The 21,677-nt window shown below is 41.6% G+C and overlaps 1 long non-coding RNA gene across 1 annotated transcript; it reads left to right on the top strand.

The window, feature by feature from the left end:
* The first annotated feature begins 7,092 nt into the window (after positions 1-7,092).
* Positions 7,093-11,032, top strand: LOC123938286. Its single transcript, XR_006817703.1, has 3 exons — positions 7,093-7,139; positions 7,262-7,372; positions 10,886-11,032. It is a non-coding gene; the product is annotated as an uncharacterized LOC123938286 (long non-coding RNA).
* Positions 11,033-21,677: the final 10,645 nt, after the last annotated feature.

Here is a 21,677-nt window from a genome sequence, read left to right as displayed (position 1 = left end):
ACCCAGATCTCCATATCCAGACTAACACGTCCAAATTCATGTATCTAGCTGCTCACTTGACATTTCCACTTGGATATGCAACACACATCTCAAATGTGACATAGCAAAGGACATGTGATTCTACACCATTTATTCTTGATGTGGCCCTAGATAAGCAGCACCAGTATCCACCCAAATCCTTGGGTCAAAATCCTAGAAGTGAAATGCGTATCACAAATAAATCTGTAGAGGCAGAAAATAGACTAGTAGTGATTATCCATGTGTACTGGGTTGAATGATGGCCTCAGGAGTTTATGAATGTCACATTATTTGGGAAGAGGGCCTTTGCAGTTGTTATTAAATCAAGCATCTTGAGATGAGATCATCCCTGATTTCCCAGGTGGAGCCTAAATCCCATGACAAGTGTCGTTATATCAGACAGGAAGAGAGGACATGGGAGAGAAGGGACAGCATGTGAGGACAAAGGCCAAGATTGGAGTGAGGCAGCCACAAGTCATGGAACATTAGAGCTGCCAGAAGCCAAAAAAGGCAAAGAAATATTTTCCTCCGGAGCCTTCAGAACTCGCGCCGTCCTGCCGATAACTTGATTTTGGACTTCTGGCCTCCAAAACTGAGAAGGAATAAATCTCTGTTGTTATAAATTACCAAGCACTTGGTGATTTGTTCCATGTAGGAGACTATTTCAGTGGGGCTGGGGGGAGAAGGGAATCGAGGAGTAACTGCCAATCACTGTGAGGTCTCTTTTTGGAGTGATAAAAATGGTCTAAAATTATATTTTGGTGAAGGTTGCACAGCTCTGTAGAAGTACTAAAAACCATGGAACTGAAGGCTCTGAATGGATGGACTTTTATTGACGTATGGCTTATATCTAAATAAGATTAAAAATAAAACCCCTTGGAGTTAACTTTTAATCTTCTCTTTTTTATTCTCACATCTAAATCCACCAGCCAATCTTCGGGCTCTCTCCCAAAATGAGTCTCAAATCCCACCACTTCTCATCATCTCCATGGCCACCATCTTAGTGCATGCCTATCATTTCTGGTCTGTATAACCACAACAGCATAAATAATTTCCCTGTTTCTACTTGAGTTTCATCCAAATCCATACTCGTTAAAGCAAACAAAATGGTTATCTTAGAACACAAATCACACCATGTCACTCTCTCGCTTAATCTCTTTTCTGCCTGCTCCTGTGGCTTTCTTCTCCACTTAGAATCTAAACTCCTCACAAGCTCTACCAGTCCTTATATGACCTATCTTGTCTGCGTTTATATCTGAAACCTCATCTCCTTACATGCTGCTCTTTGTTCTATACTTCAGCCACACAAACATCCTTTATGATCCTGGGATAGACCCATATTGTCCCTGTCTCGAGGCTTTTGCCTCTTTGTTCCTTCTGCAAATGCAACTTTCCATGACTGTCTTTTTCCTGTCAAAACCTTTTCTGACCACCCTGTATAGTGTTGTCTTTCTCTCATTTACTCTCAATCATATCGCTTTATTGTTTAGCAATTTTTGTTTTCTGAAATAACCTTGTTCATTTAGCTGTGTATTTATTTACAGTGTATTTCACCCTGGTAAAGATAAGCTCTCTGGGAATAGGAACCTTGTTAACCTTGCTCACTGCTGTATCCACCCTCCTATCACAGTGCCTGACAACAGAGATGTCAGAAATACTCAAAATAATGAATTATTCCCTTATTCTAGAAATGCTATCTTTTTTGAAATCTTGGAAAACACTGGATTTGCTGTTTTTCCTACCCTCTCATTGGCTCTAGTATCCAAAATAGAATGGTCTTCACCCAGAACAAGTCTGATGACCATCCCTCAGTGAAAAACTGCTGGGGAACATGTCTTCCCCAAGCCCACACTGGTTGAGCAGCTGGAATGACTGAAGGGATAGTGAGGCCCATGAGTGAAACAGGTGCTCATGACCTTTCATGACCTCTTCTAGGATGCAAAAACAGGTTCAGAGAGCTTGGCCTCTTTGGGCAGCATCCCTGAACCAATTCCCATCTCTTCCCATTACATATTCCTTGTTCTTGTTCTTTTTGGTTTCCAGATTCCAGTCTCTGACTGAAAGTTTGGTGCATGCCTACCACCCAACAGTCTTGACCTTCATAGTGTGTTGAACCATTCCTCTCACTGAGTCCAGTGCTCTGCACAATCCTCGGGGTCCTCTGAATCCCAGAGTAAGAAATTCCCTCCCCAGCTCTGGTCTCCCAGATGCCCCTGCCCCTTGCTTTCTCTGAAATCCCCCTTCTTCACTACAGAGGAATTCAGGCAATTGATATCAAGGTTAACCAAGACATAGGACAGCAGAAGAAGCATGGGATTGTCAATCATAGCCCTACCATTTACCCTTTGTGTGACCTTGAGCAAATTAATGTTTCTGAGTTTTTCTTTCCTCCCTTTCAAAACTTCCAAAGCAATATATACCTTACAAGGTAGTTGAGATGATAAAGAAAGGTCTCTTTTTTTTCTGTCCAGAAGTGTGAAATCACTATATTAATATGCTTGAAACTAGTATTACTCTATATGTTAACTGGAATTTAAATTAGAATTTTTTAAAAATTAAAATATTAAAAAAAAAGAAAAAGCATCTTTTGGCACCTTTTTATCTCATCTTCTTTCAGTGTTTTCTGACTCATTGAATAGTCTTATTACCATCGACCCAGTCTTATTACCATTACCAAGCCAACAATCTGGACAATCTTGTTTACAATTTCTCCAGATCTGCTGCCTGCTGTCCCAAAGCCAAGCAACTCTCATTCAGGCCCACTTCTGTCCATTTCACTGGCATTTCTCTGGTCTAGACAGTCATCCCTACCTGGCATACAACAGTCTCCTAACCAGTCTCCTAATACCAGATCCATTCAGCAACCATAGCCCTTCATAAAACACAAATTTAAGTATTGCATTTACTTTCTTAAAACTCATCACTGGCTTCCCATTGCTATCAGAATAAGGTACTGAATTAATGGAAAATAAAAATAAGTCTAAGTGTATATTATAAACTATAAGTGGACTATAAAAATGGCAAATTTTACTTTCTAATTGCAGCCACATAGTACATTAGGAATCTATTTTGAGCTTATAGCAACCTTCACGGTGGCTTACTTACTTTGGCATGTTTGGGTTCCTGGCTATTCGATGCAAATCCAAATGGTTATACAAATACTTATATTCCCCTTATCTTTGTCCTATAGGTTTCTTTAACTGATAAACTCAGTGGAAAAGAGCGCAGACTCCTCGATGGCAGGGGAGGTGTCTCCTTCACCCTGCATCTCTTAGGCTTATGCTGTAGGCACATACTGCACACTCATTCTCCTAATGAACAAATCATCCAGGTCTAATAACAGCTCAGATGAAGCATTCCTACTACCCTCCAGCAAATATCTTGAGCATCTCCAATGCAGATTTGTAATATTGACAATATTAAATAAATAGATGGTCTTTTTTTTAATTTATTTTCAGCGTAACAGTATTCATTGTTTTTGCACCACACCCAGTGCTCCATGCAATATGTGCCCTCCCTATTACCCATCACCTGGTTCCCCAACCTCCCACCCCCCGCCCCTTCAAAACTCTCTGGTTGTTTTTCAGAGTCCATAGTCTCTCATGGTTCATCTCCCCTTCCAGTTTCCCTCGACTCCCTTCTCCTCTCCATCTCCCCATGTCCTCCATGTTCTTTGTTATACTCCACAAATAAGTGAGACCATATGATACTTGACTCTCTCTGCTTGACTTATTTCACTCAGCATAATCTCTTCTAGTCCCGTCCATGTTGCTACAAAAGTTGGGTATTCATCCTTTCTGATGGAGGCATAATAATCCATCGTGTATAATCACATCTTCCTTATCCATTCATCCGTTGAAGGGCATCTTGGTTCTTTCCACAGTTTGGCGACCGTAACCATTGCCGCAATAAACATTGGGGTACAGATGGCCCTTCTTTTCACCACATCTGTATCTTTGGGGTAAATACCCAGCAGTGCAATTGCAGGGTCATAGGGAAGCTCTATTTTTAATTTCTTGAGGAATCTCCACACTGTTCTCCAAAGTGGCTGCACCAACTTGCATTCCCACCAACAGTGTAAGAGGGTTCCCCTTTCTCCACATCCTCTCCAACACACGTTGTTTCCTATCTTGCTAATTTTGGCCATTCTAACGGGTGTCAGGTGGTATCTCAATGTGGTTTTAATTTGAATCTCCCTGATGGCTAGCGATGATGAACATTTTTCATGTGTCTGATAGCCAAGATATGAACAGACAATAGATGGTCTTTTATTAAAAAAAAGAAAATATCACTGTGGGAGTCATCAGGGAGGAACAAATGCAAGTAAATAAATTATCTTGTTAAAAGATTAGGCTAAGTGAACCAAAAGGTCCCTTTCATTATAAAATTCCAATTCCAGGCACCTGGGTGGCTCAGTCTGATTAAGCGTCCAACTCTTGATTTCAGTTCAAGGTCTGATCTCAGGATTGTGAGATGAAGTCCCAGGTGAGCTCTGGGCTGTGCATGGAGCCTGCTTAAGATTCTCTCTTTCCCTCTCCCTCTGCCCCTTCCAGATCCACTGATGAGCACTCACGTGTGTGCTCTCTCTCTCTCAAATAAATAAATAAATAAAATTCCAAGATTATATGTTACGCATTTAGAATAGCAGGTTTGCAAGCTTACTAAAAAGTAATTGTGGTAGACATAAAAATGGTTCCCCAAGATGTCCACATGTGAATCCCTAGGATGTGAATATATTACCTCACAAGGCAGAATGAACTGAGCCAGTGTGATTAAGGATCCACACGTAGTCAGATTAACCTGGATTATCCAGGTAGGCCCGATCTAATCACAAAGATCCCTCAAAGGGAATAAAGGAGTCAGGGGAGTCAGAGAAAAGGAGATGTGATTATAGAATCAATGATGTGATTGCTGGCTGGTGTCACAAGCCCAAAACTGTGCACGGCATCTAGAAGCTGAAAAAGACAAGGAAGCAGATTCTCCCCTAGAGCCTCCAGAGGGCCTGCAGTCCTGTCAACACCTTGATTTTAATGCCAGAAGACCCACTTTAGATTTCTGACCTCCAGGCCTGTAAGATAATAAATTTGTGTTGTTTTAAGCTGTTGTTCAGAGTAATTTGTTACAGCAACAATAGGAAACATTGCAACATTTTACTCTCAATTATCATAACTGGTTTCCTTGGTAATTTCCTCTGCAGTTTATTTTATGCCTTTAAAATTTTTTTCTGTTCTGCCACTTACTAGCTGTTATGACCTACAGCAAATCATTGCCACTCTGCTTCTTCATCTACAAAATGAGAATAAGAAATCCACACCCCAGGGCTGTTGTGAGAATTAAGTAAGATCATTTATGTAAGGATTACAGAGCACCAGGCTCATAGTAGGAACCAACAAAACGTTCTTTCCATTGCCTGTCTCTCCAAACCCTTAGGATTACAGATTTCCTAATGAATTTCAAGATGATAATCAGTGTGTGGCATCAGGACACTTTCCAGACCCAACCAGTGTTGTTAAATCTCAATTGGAGCTGCTGCTAAAAATATCTAACACCAGTTGCTTCATCTGACTTTGACCTTGAAATATTTAAATACTGACAGTGTGTTTGGAAGCCTAGTTCCAGTTTTGACTAGTATTTTCTGAATAGCTTTGGCTAAATAATTTATTGTTTCTATTGGCAACGTTGCTCCCTTTCTTTTGAGTAACCTTCATTTAGGCACATAAGTTCAACATGATTTATAATTGATATGGTGATTAAGACAAAAATTAAGTGATAAGGTATTTTTCTAGAAAGGATACACAATAAATGTTATCATCTTAATGATTAAATTGTGCTTACTGAACCCAATATTCTGCCAGTGTCTTAAATGGTCCCTTGTTGTTAATTAGGTACCTTTGAAATCATTATCCTTTGGGTTTCTATTTGGTATCAGGGAAGTGTGACATATTAAGTAGCTGGGCTATCCAGGTGTCAAAGGTTAGTGCATTATAAAGCAATAAGTATTTATCAAATTCCTACTTTTCTATAAAATCCTTGGGGGCAGGGACCATGTGTTTTTTATTCCTCCCATTTGTGGATTGCAAATTATCTGGAACATATAAAGTTCAGTGACATGTAATCAAAACTTTAAAAGCAGGATAAGAAACCCCCAAATTACAAACAGATTATATTACAAAGGTTTCCCTTTTCTTAGCATAGTTTTCTATAGAAATATGTATGTGTTTCTTTAGAAATAACTATGTAAATAGAAATGTAATAGAAATATGTTAATAATCATGACATATTACAATGTGTACTTATAAGTAGCTATCATGTTACATATGTGTGAAGTTTCCAAGCTGGCCCATAAACTCCAGTTGATCCCATAATAAATAACCAGACTGCTACTTTATTTTAAATATCATTAGATATATTTTAATATATGATAAGACTCTTAAGGATTGTCACTAGGCCAGGTTTCCATACAAAGCAAAACTCTGATTCACACCATTGCTAATTCCCCGAGCAAGATCCTGAAGCTGGATTGGGACATAGCAGAGAGACAGAAGGCATAGGGCATTCTTATGGGTAGTATTCTGATGGCAGGAAAGGGGACTAAGAGACTTTAGTTTGCATTGTTCTGGCTCCCAGAAAATAATACTAATAGTCTCTGCCAAAGTTAGTGTTTCTGATTTACAATGAATTTTCATGTGCACTAGGCATTTATAACCTGGGGTCTGTGGGATGTCTAGCGGATCTGTGGAAGGAGTTCTGAAGTTCAGGAGTGACTCCTCTGAAAGGTAGGCTAAGTCTAGACTATCTGCACACTTTTTTATTATTATCATTATGTTCAGTTAGCCTCTGAACACTTTCTTTTTAGAGAGGATGATTCTCAAAGGGCTCTGTGACTCAAATGAGTTAATAGCCCAAGAGACATGGTCTCAATTGTCCCCATAACCACCTGATGGGGGGAAATAATATAAGCATTATTATCTCAAGGTCCTCCCCCATTCAGAAGCCATTGGTAACAGGTAGTGGCCCCACAAAGTCCACCAGTCACATGATCAGGTGAGTGAGGGTCAAAGTGCACAGGAGTGTGAGCAGGACAGGTGGCTGGTGAGCGAAGAACTGGAAGGAATAAAGAGGTAGGTAGAGGGAATTCCCACAGGAAAATCTTGTGAGAAAATGAAAAGAAGAAAGGGGAAATGGAGCGGACTTGAAGGAATGAGAAAAGCCTGAAAAATAGTAAAGCTATATTTTTATCTAGGGGACACAAAAAATACCTGTAAAAGGCACAGTCACTCGCACAAGGAGCTCATACCCTTGATGGGTCATGGAGAAGTTGGGACAAACACATAGAACTACAAGTTGACTAAAAGTAAGTACTATTTTATGGATCCCACAGTAATGATGTCAGTGTACATAGTAGGGGTCAGTAAACATTTTGTTTATCATGTTGACATCATGTTGTATATCGTGTTGATGGTAGATACCATGAGAATAAAAACAGAATTAGTGATCAATGTGTGGTACTGTTCACTGCCATACATGGTTAGATAAAGCATGGATTAACAGCAGGAAAGCCAGAGAGCCGAGACCATTTTGGCTGTACCAGAAAAGATGGGTAATATTTTATGAAGCAGAGATGCAGTCAAAGGAATGTTTAGGCAAATATCGGGGAATATAGTGATATTTGTCCGAATAAAACTTAGGGAGTGAAAGCAGGAAGGGAGCCCTATGAATCAAAATTCCTCATGTGACAGGAATTTGCCCATCACATAGGAAGTTCAGGGCTATATTCAGCTCTCTTGACTCCTGGACTTAGAATTTCTCCACTACTCCATGCTGCCATGTTTTAAAGTAGTGAGAAATACGGCTAGGTAGATAAGATGGGACCTGATTAGCAGGGCATTGTATCTGGGAATAGAGGTTTGGGTATTGAAAATCCAAGGTATGAAGAGAGGAGCATCATAGAGGAGACACTGGCCAGTGAAGGAAAACTAATCCTGGGTTTACACAATGAAGAAGGAATTAGTTCCATTCTACAATCAGTGAACACCTGATAGTTTGGCAAGTACCTAGCATCAGAATGAGAAATTTGGCAGCTGGGGATTTAATGTAAACACTAAGATAACCAGGGCACACAGCAGTGTGGCCCAGACTTTGGACAGCAGCCACCCGAGCCTAAAGGATGATGGGTGTTAGCCAAACATGCATGAGTATCAAGAACACTTCCAAGTCACAGCACAGAAAGCACAGATAGACTGGATGTCTGTGGACGTACAGAGCAATTTCACATGCTGACACATGAGTGGAAAATGACCCTTTAAGGAAAGTCTTATTAATCACTATTTTTACTATGTGACTCATGATTTTTTTCCCCAAGCCCTGTGAGATGCCTTGTGCCTGAGATGCCAGCTTCACAATACAGCCTTCCACCGTCGTAGAAAACATGTTTCCCACAGATAAGATTCATGTGATGGCAAATCCATCACGTGAGTCATTTTTAACCATTCCTCAACATTGTTTAGAGCGTTGCAAGCTTTTCCTTGACAATGGTCACCGTGACTGAATCACAGACTTCCATAACACATCTCCATTGATGGAAAAGGCAAAAGATCCTTAGGTAATCCCTTTATTTCTGTTTTAAAGGCAGAGTCATCAGGATTCAAGGTATTTTCTCAGGAAAGATTTACATAAAGTGAAATGCAGTGTACCTCAGTGTAAGTTCAGGGAGATTTCGTGAAGGCATGCCACCCAAGTTACCCATGCCCCTGTAAACTACAGAACATTTCAATCGCCTCAGGAAGTTTCCTCACACCCTCTCCTAACCAAGTTCTGTCCCACGCCAGGCAATTGGTGTTCAGAATTCTATCAGCATAAATCAGGTCTGCCAGTTCTAGAACCTCATATAAGCAGAATCATGAATGGATTGTGTTATCTTGTCCGGCTTTTTCAGTCAGCATACTGTCCTTCAGTATTTGTCCCTGTTGCTGTATGTGCGTCAGTAGTTCTTTCATTTGGGGGCAGTATGCCATTGTATAAATATACCACAGTTTGTTTATCCATTCTCCTGTTGATGGACATTTGGATGGTTTCCAGATTTTGGAAATTATCAATAAAGCAGCTATGAACAAACTCATACTAAGTTTTTGTGGACATATGATTTAATTTAATTTCTCTTGAATAAACACATAAAAGTGGCTGTGTTGGACATAGGATAGATACCTACTTAACTTTATAAGAAGCTGCCAGTTTTCCAGAGAGATTATATTTTACATTTGCACCAGCAACATATGAGGATTTTAATTGTTTCATATCCTTGCCAATGTTTGGTGTTGTCAGTATTATTCATTTTAACCACTATAGTAGGTGTGCATTGGTGTCTCATTATGATTTCAATTTGCATTTTCATGTTGAAAGTTATATTGAGGGCACCTGGGTGGCTCAGAGGGTTAAGCCTCTACCTTCGGCTCAGGTCATGATCTCAGGGTCCTGAGATTGAGCCTGGCATCAGGCTCTCTGCTCAGCAGGGAACCTGCTCCCCGCCCCCTCTGCCTGCCTCACTGCCTACTTGTGATCTCTGTCTGTCAAATAAATAAATAAAATCTTAAAAAAAAAGACCCTCTTTAAAAAGTTATATTGAGCACTTTTATATGTGTTTATTGCCCACTTAAACATCTTTGTGTATGTGTGTGATGTGTCTCTTTATGTGTGTGCTGATTTTTCAGGTGGTAGGGTATTTTGTCTTTTTGTTTTTGATTTTCTAGAGAACTTTATGTGACACTGTGAATATTTTCTCCCCATCTGTTTTTGATAAGCAGAAAATTTTTATTTTCTGTGCCTAATTTACCAGGTTTCTCCTTTCTTTTTCCTTTTAAAAATTATTATTTTTTTATTATTATGTTCACTTAGCCAAGGTTTTTTTCTTCTATGGTTAGTGTTTTTTGTGTTCCAAGAAATCTTTGTCTATGCCAAGTTACAAAGATAATTGCTTACGCTTTCTTCTAGAAACTTCATAACTTTAGTTTTTATGTTTAGGTTGATGATTCATTTTAAGTAACTTTTTTCTATATGCATGAGGTAGAGATCAGGGTTCATTTTTTTCCCGTGTCATTGCTTATTGAAAAGTCTTTCCACTGCCCACTGAACAGCCTTGGTGCCTTTATCAAAAAATCAGTTAGCTTTATATGTGTCTGTATATTTCTGGACTAATTTCTGGACTCTTAATTCAGTCTCATAGTCCTTTTCTCCATCCTTATATCAATTTCAAACTGTCTTTATTCTGTAGCATTATAATAAGTGTCCAATCATGTCCAATATTGCTTTGGCTATTCTAAGTACTCTGCATTTACATATGGATTTTAGGACCAATCTGTCAATTTCAACCAAGGAGCCCACTGGGATTTCGACCAGGATTACACAGAACCTAATGAAAAATTTGGGAAGAATTGGCATTTTAGCAATATTGCACCTTCTAATTCATGAACATCTCCCAATATTTCTAGGTCTTTAATTTCTCTCAGGAATGTCTTATAGTTCTCAGTGCACAGTTCCTTTACATTTTCCATTAGATTGATCCCTAAGTTGTTTTGTTTCTGATGCAATTAGAAATTATTTTTAATTCATATTTCATTTAGGTCCCTTTGCCTTCTGGTCTTCTTAATATAACTGTCTTAAGTATTTCCTCTACATACACTGAACACTCTGTATCAGATGGCACATACATTTTGTTTAAGCCACCAAACGTGATTGAGGAAACTCAGGAAGAAAAAAACTGTTTATGAGAAATAAGTGAGAAATCCGGTGGGGGGAGCATGTAAGGAAGCATAGTAAAGGTGGTAAACTCAGCACTGTGGCCTTTGATTTTCTCCCTTTCTTCCTCCTGCAGCGGGACTCAGTGCTCACAGATGGAACAGACATTTTAAGAGCGTGAGAATGAAGAAAAACAAGAAAGCCAGAAGGATCTCTGGTCCCTGAAGGCATCGTGAAGCTGCCATACCACCCTACTCCACCTACCTCCAGATTTCTTGCTATGAGGAAAATAAAAGCTATTTACTTGAACTAGTATGGGGGAGAGATGCCTTCCTGACTTAAGTTTCTGTTTCCACAGCTTGCGGTAGGGCCCTGGAGCCTGCATCTTTTAGGACCAGCTTCAAGTGATTCTCATGCTGGTACCCAAAGGTCATCCTGAAGGAACTCTTCTTTGGCATGTGTAAATAGGAGATTTCATGATAACTGGACTGCAAGGGTAGCAATTCAAGTAACAAATTACTAGGAATTTACAAGTAACAAATTATTAGCAATTCTAGTAACAAATGACAGGGTGCCTAGGTGGTTCTGTTGATTAAGTGCCTGACTCTTGATTTTGGCTCAGGTCATGGTCTCAGAGTCATAGGTTTGAGCCCTGTCTCCAGCTCCATACTCAGCCTGGAGTCTGGTTGTCCCTCTCCCTCTGCTCCCCAACCTCTCGCTCCGCAATCCACATGTTCCCTAGCACTAGGTCAATGCACCCCCATACAAAGGTACACAAAATAACAGTTGAGTAAATGCACAAATGAATAAATGAGCAATGTTGAAGATAGTCTTTATTTCACAGAAGATTGTAGGTATTTGTTTCCTAGGACTGTCAGAACAAATTGTCACAAACTTGGTGACTTAAAATAACAAATTTATTCTGTAATAGTTCTGGAGGCTAGTGGTCTGAAATCAAGCTGGGCCGTGCTCCCCTTGAAGGCTGTAAGGAAGAATCCTTCCTCTTCTCCTAGCTTTTGATGGCTCCAGCAATCCCTGGTGTTCCTTGGGTTATAGTCCCTTCACTCCTGTCTTTCACTCCATCATCACATGACCTTCCCCTTCCGTGTGCGTCTTGTGTCCTCTTCTCTTCTTAGAAGAACACCAGTCATTGGATTGAGCACCCACCTTGGTCCACTATAACCTAACCTTAACTAATTACACCTGCTAAGACTTTATTGCCAAATGAGGTTACCTTCAGGTGGATGTGAATTTGAGGGAGGACACTATTCAGACTACTACATTTTGTTTGCAGGACATTCTTCGGAATGCCTCAAGAGTACTTTTTTTTTTTTGCCAATACATCTTTAACACTTCATAGGATTTGTAACTTAATTGTATTTGCCAAAGCATAACCTGGAGAACTAAAAGAAATTTGGGTGTGGTCATATAACCAATATCAATTATGGTGCAAATATCCTGGAATATGAAGGGCAGCCAGAAAAACAGGAATAAGAAAATGCCCAAATTTTCATAAGAAAAATAAAGACAAATCCAGGAACTGCTGTTTTCTGACAATTCTGTGCGTATGTAAATGACTGGGACCTGGTTGGTTAGTTTCCTGTATAGCCTCCTGTTCCCAAGGAAAGACTAGATGGCTAGAATGCCCTTGGACTCAGCAGTTTGCATAAGTTGTTTATTAAGGGTTAGGAACACTATTTCTTTGCTTATGTTAAGTAGATAAGGATCTTAGAGAGGCTTCTTGAGGGTTTTAATTAAAATAAACTGCTGACATTTAGTGGTTTCTTGCTAAACGTTCATTGTTCCATTAAATGTTCAAATACCAAAGAAGCATGAGGGTTTAGCCCCACCCACTTTACTGGGTATTAAAATTGACAAAACTGTAATGTATTTTAAGTGTACAATGTAATGCTTTGATATACATATATACGGGGAAAATTTGTTTTGAGAGAGAGAAAGCAGAAGCGGGGAAGAGGGGCAGAAGAAGAAGGAGAGAGAATCTTAAAACAGACTCCATGCCCAGCACGGAACCTGACATGGGGCTCGATCTCACGACCCCAGAATCAAGACCTGAGCCAAAAGTCATGAGTCAGACATTTAACCAACTGAGCCACCCAGACACCCTGGGCAATGTTCACCACAGTCAAGTTAATTAACACACCCATCACATCACAGAGTTACTTTTTCTTTTGGTGAAAATGCTTAAGATCTACTCCCTTAGCTATTTTTAAGTGTATAAAACAGTATTATTAACCCCAGTCACCATGCTGTACACTAGCTCCTCAGAACCTGTTCATCTTGTAACTGAAAGTTGGTGCCGTCTGACCCACGTCTCCTTCAGCCTCAAGAGCCACCTTTCCTTTCTCCGTTTCTATGAGTTCAGACTTTTTGTTTGTTTGTTCCACCTGTGAGATCACAAAATATTTGACTTTATCTGATTTACTTCGCTGAGCAAAATGCCCTCCAGTTTCATTCACGTTGTTGCAAGTAGCAGGATTTTCTTTTTTATGGCTGAGTAATAGTCAAATATATACATATATATATATTTATACAATATAATATGTAAGTATATTATATGTCACATATTCCTATGATATCTGTACTACATAAATACATTTTTCATTACCATTCAGTTATCAATGGGCATTAGATTGCTTCCATATCTTGGCTATTGTGAATAATGCTATAATGAATGTGGAGTACAGAAAATCTCTTCCAGATAGCAAGTTCATTTCCTTAGGATACATACCCAGAAGTGAGTGGCTGGATCATACAGTAGTTCTATTTTTAATGTATGGAAGGTCAGAGACTCTGACCTCCCACACTGTTTTCCATAGCAGCTGCACAAATTTACATTCCCATCAACAGTGCCCAAGGGTTCTCCTTTCTCCACACCCTCTCCAACACTTGCTGTCTCTTGTCTTTATAACAGACCTCTTAACAGATGTGAGGTGATAGCTGATTTGCATCTCCCTGATAGGAGTGACGTTGAGCATCTTTTCATAGAACTGTTGACCACTTGCATGTCTTCTTTGGATAAATGATTCTTTAGATCCTTGCCCATTTTTTAATCAGGTTATTTGGTTTTCGTTTTGTTTTGGTTTTGCTATTGAGTTGTTAAGTGTCCCTTATATATTAACCCTTTATTGGATATACAGTTTGCAAATATTTTCTCCCATTCTATAGGTTGCCTTTCCATTTTGTTTCCTTTGCTGTCCAGAAGCACTTTAGTTCATTGTAGTTCCCCTTGTTTATTTTTGCTTTTGTTGTTTGTGCTTTCAGTATCACTTCCAAAAAAAAAAAAAAAATCATTACCAAGACCAATGTGACGGAGCTTTTTTCCTGTTTTCTTCTAGGGGTTTTAAAGTTTCAGGTCTTACACTTAAGTCTTTAATCCATTTTGCATTGATTTTTGTGTGTGGATAAGCATCCAATTTCATTCCTTTTCATGTGGTTATTCAGTTTTTCCAACACCATTTATTGAAAAGACTATCCTTTCCCCATTGTGTATTTCTGGTGCTTTCTTTGAAAATTAGTGGGCCATATGTGTGTGGATTTAAAGTTTTGTCAATTCTGGGGCACCTGGGTGGCTCAGTGGGTTAAAGCCTCTGCCTTCAGCTCAGATCATGATCCCAGGGTCCTGGGATTGAGTCCTGCATTGGGCTCTCTGCTCAGCGGTGAGCCTGCTTCCTCATCTCTCTCTGCCTGCTTCTCTGCCTACTTGTGATCTCTGTCTGTCAAATAAATAAAATCTTTAAAAATAAATAAATAAAGTTTTGTCAATTCCTTTCCTGTTAAAGAAAGAAGAAAATGTTGGTTCAGTAATAAGAAGAATCATATTTAAAGCTCATTTAATAGTAAAATGGAGCCAGTAGACCTTCTCCTGCTCTGCAGGTACTGAGGAGGTACAGGTGTCTCCTGCCTCTAACATAAGTAGTAGGGATGGAGAGGATTTCCATCTGAAGTTTTGAGCTACCAAAGAAAGCACTGCTCTGGGCAACCATGCTGTCCTGGGTGCCTTTCCTACTATGTACCTAGGCTGGCTCAAAACACCTGTATGCTCGCCTCCAGGTGCAGGTACCGGACCTTGCAGCCCTTACTGAAACTTGCGGATTAATAGGTAAGGAGTTTGTGATTCTCTTCCTCCCCCTCAAGACTCATTCCCCTGAGCAGGCCTGTAGAATGAAACCCTCTGCTACTCTAGCATTGCCAGTACCCCGTTTTGTCTAGAATGCACCCTCCTGTCTAACCTTGATGGACTCTTTAGGAAGTATTGTAAGATAAAACTCTGGTGCTTTCAGATTGTGTCCTTGGATTCCTTCTGAGTGTCCCTTCTCATGGGTTGAGTCTCCTACTGGGCCACACTAGCCCCAGCATACGCCATTGAACTGAGCAGAGCAGATTTCTGTCCAGGACTGAGTCTAGGACAGTGGGAGGTTCGCATGAGAGAACACCATTTATTTAATCATGCACTCACTTACATGTTCCTTAACCATGCAATCACTCATTCAAGAAGCATTTATGGAATATTTACGATGCACTAGTTATTTTGCTGCCATGACTAGTGAGGTACAGTGATGAACACGACAGCAGTCTCTGACCTGCTTGAAAAAGCTGGAGAGACACATTATATAAGTGTTGAACAAATCAAGAAGGTCGTAAGTTGTGGGGACACACTGAGGAAATCAGCAAGATATTGAAGAAAAGCAACCTGGAAAAGGGCACTTCAGACAAGGTGGTCCAGGAATGCTCTGAATGAATTAGTAACGTTTGAGATGAAGAGGAGGGAGCCGTATGAAGACCTGAGGAAGAGCATCTCCTAGAGAGGAAGCCAATGGAAATGCTGACAGATGGCAAAGAACCTGGAACATTCTGTGGGACTGGGCAGGCCAGACCATCCTCGGCTTTGTGGCATGTGTAAGTGAAATTTTATCCCAAGAATAATGGGAAGACATTGAATGGTATGGCGCTGCAGGAGAGACATGATCAGATTTATGTATTAAGAAGAGGGCTCTCTTACCCTACGACCCAGCAATTGCACTACTGGGTATTTACCCTAAAGATACAAACATAGTGATCCGAAGGGGCATGTGCACCCGAATGTTTATAGTAGCAATGTCCACAATAGCCAAACTATGGGATGAACCTAGATGCCCATCAACAGATGGATGGATAAAGAAGATGTGGTGTATCTATATACAATGCAGCCATCAAAAGAAATGAAATCTTGCCATTTGCGCTTACGTGGATGGAACTAGAGGGTATTATGCTCAATTGGAGAAAGACAACTATCATATGATCTCCGTGATATGAGGAAGTGGAGATGCAATGTGGGGGGGTTGGGAGGTAGGGAAAGAATAAGTGAAACAAGATGGGATCGGGAGGGAGACAAACCATAAGAGACTCTTAATGTCACAAAACAAACTGAGGGTGGCCGTGGGGAGGAGGGTAGGGAGAGGGTGGTGGGGTTATGGACATTGGGGAGGGTATGTGCTATCGTAAGTGCTGTGAAGTGTGCAAACCTGGCGATTCACAGACCTGTACCCCTGGGGCTAATAATACATTATATGTTTATAAAAAAGTAAAAAAAAAAATTTAAAAAAAGAGAGCTCTGGCTGCTGTAGGGAGAACAAATTCTTGGTACATCTGGGGGTTCCAGTTAAAAGATAGAGTCATCTGGACAGGAGATAAGGGTGAAGACCATGACGGTGGAGAGCTGGGGGCATGCCCAAAAAAGTTTTGGACCTAGAACGGACAGCACTTGCTGAAGGACTGGTAATTGAAGAGTGAGAAAGGAAGAATGCCAGATTGACTCCTGCGACTTGTTCTTGAGAGGCTGGGCAGCAGCAACGCCAGTTTCTGGATGGAGCAAACTGAAGGAGGCTGTCCCCGTGGTCTCTCCCTGGCGCCCTGTGAGCTGACGGAGTGCAGACAGGAATGTGGGACTACAGATGTGCTCCCTTTGCTTTGGTGATAGGAAACACCAGTGGCCTCGTCCTCTCCTGCAATTCTCCTAATGACTCCATGAGGGGGTCCTATAATACCCTGAGACGGAAAACAGGTGAGAAAGTGAGCAACACCAACAAGGTCCCAGCATGGGTCTTCATCTTCCTCTTCCTCTTCCTCTTCCTCTCCTTCTGCTTCTTCTCCTTCTTCTTTTTTTTTTAATCCCATGGAAGATAATTTGTTTATTTATGCAATGAATGAAAACACACCTCTGAACAACTTCCATGACGAGGCATTGTTCTGGAGTGACGATGATGACGATGATGATGACGACGACGATGATGATGATGATGGTGGTCATGAAGCAACATCAGGAAGTTTTAAACTCTATGTGGCAGGCAGTCTGTTGAGGACTTCACATGCATAAAATTCTGGAACTCTCCAGCAGTTCTGTGAGAGGTACAGTTATTGTCGCCGTGTAAAGATAAACTGAAGCTCAGAGAGCTTAAGTGACTTGCCTTGGGTAGCAGGGTAGAGAGGATGAAGCCAGGGATGGAAATCTCCCCGGAAGAACTCCTGACAAACTAAATCCGTGTCTGTCCTTCTAAGCTCTGTGCCCTCTTCATCTCTTACGGTAGAGGATAGGGGCTCCGTGTTGAGCACCTGGAATGTGCTTTTTAAACCAGCTCCACCAGATCATTCAGATGGGGTGCGTGTGTGTGTGTGTGTGTGTGTGTGTGTGTGTGTGTGTGTTGGGGGGAGCCTGTTGTGGGGTCACTTTGAGAGAAGCCACTCTGGTGGCTGGAATTTAAAAGACGGTTTGGAGCCACAGAAAGTGTGGACTAGAAGGAGCCTTCGAAGCCACCCAGCTGGCCATCGGTAATTTTCTTGTGAGGAAACTGGGGTGTGGAGAATTCAGCTCCACGTTGTGAATTTACGGCCGTAGAAATGGAGGGCCGGATAATTTCAGTGAAACACGCCTCAGGTGGCACAGCCGTTACCCGGTCGAGCTGCTGCGTCCACAGGCCCAGCTCTGTCTCTCCCTGATGCCTCCACACTCGGTCTCTCCCTGACAGGCCTGCCCTGGACTCCACCGCGACGCCCCACACGCCTGCCCTCAGGATGCAGTGCACCCGAGGACTGCTTCGCCCGGCCTCCCACCACACGGGGCTGGTGTCGCCCTGCACCCGTAGGTGTCTCTCTGGGACGCAGCTTCGTCGTAGAGCAGGCGGAAGCGAGGACTCACAGGTCCGTCGTGCAGGTGATGTGAAATTTAGGTAAGTAAGACTTTCACAGGACAAGGCCTGGCAGACATACTCAGAACAAATAATTCACAATAAATAGATGTGTTGGACCATATCTTGAAGTATTCCTTTCCAAGCTTTGCCTTTTCTCGGGTACGCTTTTTCCCTCTGTTCCCACTCACATTTACAAGGCTAATGGCTTGTGATCTCGGGAGGGAGGTAGCAGGAGAGAGCAGGACTAGCCTGTCCGGCTTCCCGAAATTCTTCCTCAAAGCCCAATCCCCAGGATCAGGGACGAATCCCAGGTACACGCTAATAGTCTGGGCAAGAAGCCTGTGGGTAGAATGAAAAGGGAAATTTGGCAAAAATGTGGGAGCAGGGGTGAAGGGGAAGTGGGGAGCCTGGGTGGTAGATCCAGACTCTGTGGGGCCTGGGACTTAGCAATCTGTGGCCATCTTTAAGGGGTCAAAAAGTATAAACTACCAGTTATAAGATAAATAAGTCAGAGGGATATAATTACAGCATGGGGCCTACAGCTGATATGACTGTGTTGTGTATCTGCAAGTTCCCAAAAGGGTAGATCTGAAAAGTTCTCATCTCAAGAAAAAAGCAATCGGTAACTGTGTGTGGGGATGGATGTTACTAGACTCTTCCGGTGATCATCCCACACGATATGCAAATATGGAATCATTATGTTGTGTGTCTGAAACTAATATAATGTTATATGTCAACTGTACCTCAAAAATGGGAAAAAAAGAATATAAAATTACAAATATAAAAATAGGAACAAAAGCAAATATGTATCTAGGATAAGAAAAGAAATCCCACATATGGTTAATAAAAAAAAAAAGAAAACCTCACACATACCACAAACATTATAAAATAGAAAAATAACAATATTATTTAATACACCTATTTAAGACCTTTTCTTCACGTTTAGCTGCATATCCTTGGATCCCCTCTACATGTGACAATTTTATAGTACCCTTTTCTACATGGAGCATAGGAATACGATTCAGTCTCTCCTCTAACATGTTAGAGGATTTCTTGACATTGGTTTTTATGATCAGGGCTTGGAATGTAGAAAACGTGCAACTTCCAGAACTCTTACTGGTCTTAATATTGCTACTGGTTTGTGGCCTACAAGCATAAGAATTCTGATAAACTCAAATCTGTGTGTTGCCGTCTAGTTTTTTTAAAGATTTTACTTATTTCTTAGAGAGAAAGCATGAGTGGGAGTGAGGATGGGCAGAGGGAGACAGAGAAGCAGGCTCCACATTGAGCAGGGAGCTCGACTCAGGGCTCAATCCCAGGACCCTGAGATCATGACCTGAATTGACGACAGACGCCTAACCGATTGAGCCACGCAGGCACCCTGCCATTTAATTTTTTAATTTAAAAAGTATACATAACAGCAACAAAGCAGGATTTTAATTTTTTCATCTATGGGGCACTAAGGGCAAAGAACAAATTACTGTCTCCCTTGGTTTTATGCAGAAGAAACGAAGTTGCATTGATCTCTTTTAAAAAAAAGTGTTTTTATGTGAAAAGTGTGTTTAACTGTGATGTTTTGGAAGATCCTCAACCAGCAACCACTTGGTTTTAAAATTTCTTGATCAAAACATGGAAACATGTCATCAGAGAAATTACCTATTTGTCATTTTTAAGATTAATGAGTTGAGTGACAGGAGATTCTTTTGGAAACTCCCAGGAGGGCCAAAGTGAGACACAAGCATCAGGTAAGACCTTGCCTACTTGTCAGGTACCCACCTTGCCGCTGACATTGGAGAACCAGGCTCTCCTTTTCTTTCTTACTCTCGGTTCTGCGTTCTTGTCCTACAGAAAGTTCCCCCTTGCAGGATATGCACCCGCTATTTTAGCTCTGTTCTGCCAAAAGGAGATCTAACCCAGAAAAGCTGAGTACTCCTGAGGTTGAATGATGAACGACGTAACGACTAAGACCTGGAGGCTAGAACACAGGCCTGCAGCAAGATTCTTGCTCTGAAATTCCATGGAAACAGCTTAATGAGTTCTGTGTCTTTTTGAATGGGAAGCAGGTGTCTCAGTGAGTTGAACTTGTGTTGAATATGATGCTTCACTAAATGTCTCTAAACTCTCTACTGTCTAAATGTCACTAGACTCTCAGGATGCCTGGCTGGCTCTGCAGTAGAACATGTGACTTTTGATCTCTGGGTCATGAGTCCAAGTCCCATGTTGGGTGTAGAGATTACTTAAAAAAAAAAAATATATATATATATATATATATATATATATATATAATATCCATCCCATGCCTAAGCTCTTTTCTAATGTATGGCACATGTATAATGAATGTGCTGTGCTATGCAGTATATTCTGACCTGAATGTTAATCAGACATTGTTGAGAACTGAAGTCTCCATTTCAAAGTACACATGCCTGAAGGTTAAAAGTAGCTTTCTGCACACTAGCTATGGATGCCTTACTTTCGAAACTTTGTTTCTCCTCCAAGCCTCTCATCCTTCCACTGCCCAGCATCAGAGAACATGCCTACATCACCATGGGACACTTGGTCCTGTACCTCCGTGTTAAGAGGCCGGAGGAGGGGTGCCTGGCTTGTTCAGTCTTTAAGCCTCTGCCTTGGGCTCAGGTCATGATCCTAGGGTCCTGGGATCAAGCCCCGCATCCAGCCCCCTGCTCAGCAGGAAGCCTGTGTCTCCCTCTCCCACTCTCCCGCTTGTGTTTCCTCTCTCGCTGTCTCTCTCTCTCTCTCTGTCAAATAAATAAATAATATCTTTAAAAAACCACAAGAGCCCAGGGGAATCCAGTGGATAGCCATACAAGTATCTCTATAATTCCTAAACCTGAACGGCTGGCAAGAATGTAACCACACACAGAGGAGAACGCGATCACATAAATGTATCCCACCAAATCAGACTAACTGTATCCCATCTTAACCTCACCTATTGACTCCCCCAAATGTCCACATCCACCCCCTACCAGAGGGGAAGCTGGCATAGAGTGACACAGTGATCTTAACCATTTGTGGGTAAGTCATCTTACTTTTGCAAATTTGACAAAAACACATGACCTTGTGAAACCCCTGTGAAAGGCGTCACCCAGGGTCTTCAAAAGGAGCCTATGCACCTGACGACCTGAAGCTTAAATTTTGTCACCATCACAGTAGATCCGCTTCTCAGAACAGGAAAGTGACTCACAAGTCGATGCTGTCCCAAGATGAACTTTTGTGTGAAAGGAGCCACCATGCCTTCATTCTGCAGGGTGAGATGGGTCATGTTTAGTCCCCTGAGAGCAGAACAGCCTGACTCTGGAAAGTCATTTCTGGACCAATAGTTATTTACTGTGCGCCTCCTCGCCCAGGCACTGTGCTGAGCATCAGTCCATATAGAAGGAAACAGGGTCCCCTGCTCTCGAGGGGGTCACCTTCAGCGAAGTGGATCTCTGTACCTGGTGGCATGTGCTGCGTGTGAGAAGGGAACAGATGTTAATGGCACACCAACAGGGGCATGAACTCCTTCAGATGGAGGGAGTGGGGAGGGGGGGTGGTGGGGAAGGGGGAGGGGGTGATGCCTGAGCTGAGTTTAAGGGTAAAGTATTTAGGTAGGTAGAAATGAGAGATAAGAATGCTCCTCTGCCTTCTCTCTGGCCTGGGATAGCTGCTCTTCCGCAGTGATTTCCTAAAGCCTAAAGGTGGATGGAGCAGCCAGGTGGATAAAAGTCATCCAGTGGGCAGAAGGAA

This window comes from Meles meles, chromosome 1 (assembly GCF_922984935.1).
Source record: "Meles meles chromosome 1, mMelMel3.1 paternal haplotype, whole genome shotgun sequence".
Taxonomy (NCBI): domain Eukaryota; kingdom Metazoa; phylum Chordata; class Mammalia; order Carnivora; family Mustelidae; genus Meles; species Meles meles.
Note: the sequence above shows the minus strand (reverse complement) of the source record. Positions and strands in the feature narration are given on the sequence as shown.